At 41.0% G+C, this 3,221-nt stretch overlaps 1 pseudogene; it reads left to right on the forward strand.

Moving 5' to 3' along the window:
* Positions 1–1,425: 1,425 nt before the first annotated feature.
* Positions 1,426–2,910, forward strand: LOC101346161 (sec1 family domain-containing protein 1 pseudogene; annotated as a pseudogene).
* Positions 2,911–3,221: the final 311 nt, after the last annotated feature.

A 3,221-nucleotide genomic window follows, 5' to 3' on the forward strand; every position in this document is an offset into this window, starting at 1 on the left:
AAGCCCCAGATAAGTAAAGCACTACTGAAGAAGAATAAAGTAGGAGGACTCGTACTACCTGACCTCAGAACCTACTCTATAGCTACGATAGTCAAAACATCCTGGTACTTGTACAACTACAGATACATTGACCAATGGGACAGAATTGAGAACGCAGATGTAAATCTATCCACCTGCAGTCACCTGATCTTTGACAAGGGCACAAAGTCCATCAAACGGGGAACAGACAGTCTTTCTAACAAACGGTGGTGGCAAAACTGGATGTCCATCTGCAAAAAAATGACACAGGACCCATACCTCATACCGTACACAAAAACTAATTCAAAATGGATCAAAGACCTAAATATATAGCCAAAAACAATAAAGATCATAGAAGAAAAAATAGGATCAATGCTAGAGGCCCTAATACATGGCATTAACAGGATACAAACTATTACCAACAACACACAAACTTCAGAAGATAAGCTAAATAACTGGGATCATCTAAAAATTTAAAAACTTTTGCTCATCAGAAGACTTCGGCAAAAGAGGAAAAGAGAACTTACAGACTGGGAAATAAATTTTGGCTATTACAAGTCAAAGTTCTAATCTCTAAAATTTACAGGAAAATTCAACACCTCTACAACAAAAAGACAAATAATTCAGTTAAAAAATGGGTAAAGGAGGGGACCTCATACCATCAAGAAAGCAGTGCTGGGAGCAGAGCGCATCCTTTGGACCGGGGTCCCTGCGCAGAGAAGCTCCTAGTCCGGGGGAACATTGATGAGAAGAAGGCCAACAGAGAGAAAAAGCCTTCCCATGGAGCTAATGCCCTGAATTTGGACTTATAGCCTACTTTGACTATGAGGAAATAAACTTCTCTTCATTAAAGCCATCCACTTGTGGTGTTTCTGTTATAGCAGCACTAGATGACTAAGAGAATTTGGTACCGAGAGAGTGGGGTGCTGCTCTAACAGATATCTAAAATGTGGAAGCAGTTTTAAAACTTCAGTTTTAGACATGCAGCAGTAACAGAGGACCAGCAGCAGCAGAGAACCTACGGCAGCAGAGAAGCAGCAGCAGCAGAGAACCAACAGCAGCAGAACCAGGAGACCGGTGAAAGGTGGCACTGGAGCCGACCCACGGAGCGAGAGAGATGAATGCCTGTGTGCAGGAGGCTTCCTGGAGGAGTGGGGTGCCTCTGGGCACTTATTGGTGGAGCTAGGCTTGCTGACCCATGGAGCAAGAGAGCTGAGTGTCTGTGTGCATGAGGCTTTCTAGCGGAGTGGGGTGCCTCCGGGCACTTATACTGGTGGAGCTACTGAGCTTTGGAACACTTGCCCCAGCAGGGCAGATGCGGGCATGAGGCCCGAGGGCCGAGAGGCCATAAGAAGCAGAACTGAAGAGAAAAGGGACACAAGAAGCCGAGCTGCCTCAGTCTCAAAAGCCATTAACAGGCCAGATATCAAAGATACAGAAATGGAGACTGTCATGGACACTATTGTTGACAGCCTCTTCTGCTTTTTGGTTACACTAGGTGCTGTTCCTATAATCAGATGTTCAAGAGGAACAGCTGCAGAAACGGTAGCAGTGAAACTAGATAAGAAACTTCGGGAGAACCTAAGAGATGCAAGAAATAGTCTCTTTACAGGTGACACACCTGGAGCTGGCCATTTCAGCTTCCAAAGGCCTTTATTGGTCCTTGTTGACAGAAACATAGATTTGGCAACTCCTTTACACCATACTTGGACTTATCAAGCTTTGGTGCATGATATACTGGATTTCCACTTAAACAGAGTTACTTTGGAAGAATCTTCAGGAGTAGAAAATTCTCCAGCTGGTGCTAGGCCAAAGAGAAAAAATAAGAAGTCTTATGATTTAACTCCAGTTGATAAATTTTGGCAGAAACATAAAGGAAGTCCATTTCCAGAAGTTGCAGAATCAGTTCAGCAATAATTAGAATCTTATAGAGCACAAGAAGATGAGGTCAAATGACTTAAAAGCATTATGGGACTAGAAGGTGAAGATAAAGGAGCTGTAAGTCTGCTCTCTGGCAATACTGCTAAGCTAACCTCAGCTATTAGTTCTTTGCCAGAACTCCTTGAAAAAATAAACTTATTGATCTCCATATAAATGTTGCTACTGCTGTTTTAGAACATATAAAGGCAAGAAAACTGGATGTATGTTTTGAATATAAAGAAAAAATAATGAGCAAAACTACTCTGGATAAATCTCTTCTGGATATAATATCAGACCCTGATGCAGGTACTCCAGAAAATAAAATGAGGCTGTTTCTTATCTATTACATAAGCACACAGCAGGCACCTTCTGAGGCTGATTTAGAACAATACAAAAAAGCTTTGACTGATGCAGGACGTAACCTTAATCCCTTACAGTATATCAAACAGTGGAAGGCTTTTGCCAAGATGGCTTCAGCTCCTGCCAGCTATGGCAACACTACTGCTAAATCAATGGGTGTATCAATGTGAGTCATGAATACAGGATCACAGTTTGTGATGGAAGGAGTGAAGAACCTGGTACTGAAACAGCAAAATTTACTCGTGTTTTAGACAACCTCATGGAGAGGAAGTCAAACCCTGAAACAGATGACTACAGATATTTTGATCCCAAAATGCTACAGGGCAATGATAGCTTAGTTCCAAGGAACAAAAATCCATTCCAAGAGGCAATTGTTTTTGTGGTGGGAGGAGGCAACTACATTGAATATCAAATCTTGTTGACTACATAAAGGGGAAACAAGGCAAACACATTTTATATGGCTGCAGTGAGCTTTTTAATGCTACACAGTTCATAAAACAGTTGTCCCAACTTGGACAGAAATAACACAGAAGAACCTTAATCTGAGAATCATCTACTTGGAACTTGGATAAATGTAAAAAGAGCCAGATGTCTCCTTCTCTATAACAGTGTCCTAACAGTGAAACTTAGTTATTTGATAATTTTTAAGGAAATTCTATACTTAATATAATGTGTACTGATTAAAAGAATAAAGCATTTCAGAAATAATAAAAAAAAATGGATAAAGGAAATGAATAGACACTTCACCAGAGAAGACATTCAGGTGGCTAACAGACGTATGAGGAAATGCTCTCGATCACTAGCCATTACAGAAATGAAAACCAAAACTACTATGAGATACCATCTCACCCCGGCATTACTGGTACAAATCAAAAAACAGGAAATAACAAAAGTTGGAGAGGCTTTAGGGAGATCAGAACTCT

The sequence above is a fragment of the Trichechus manatus genome, unplaced genomic scaffold (assembly GCF_000243295.1).
Source record: "Trichechus manatus latirostris isolate Lorelei unplaced genomic scaffold, TriManLat1.0 scaffold00119, whole genome shotgun sequence".
Taxonomy (NCBI): domain Eukaryota; kingdom Metazoa; phylum Chordata; class Mammalia; order Sirenia; family Trichechidae; genus Trichechus; species Trichechus manatus.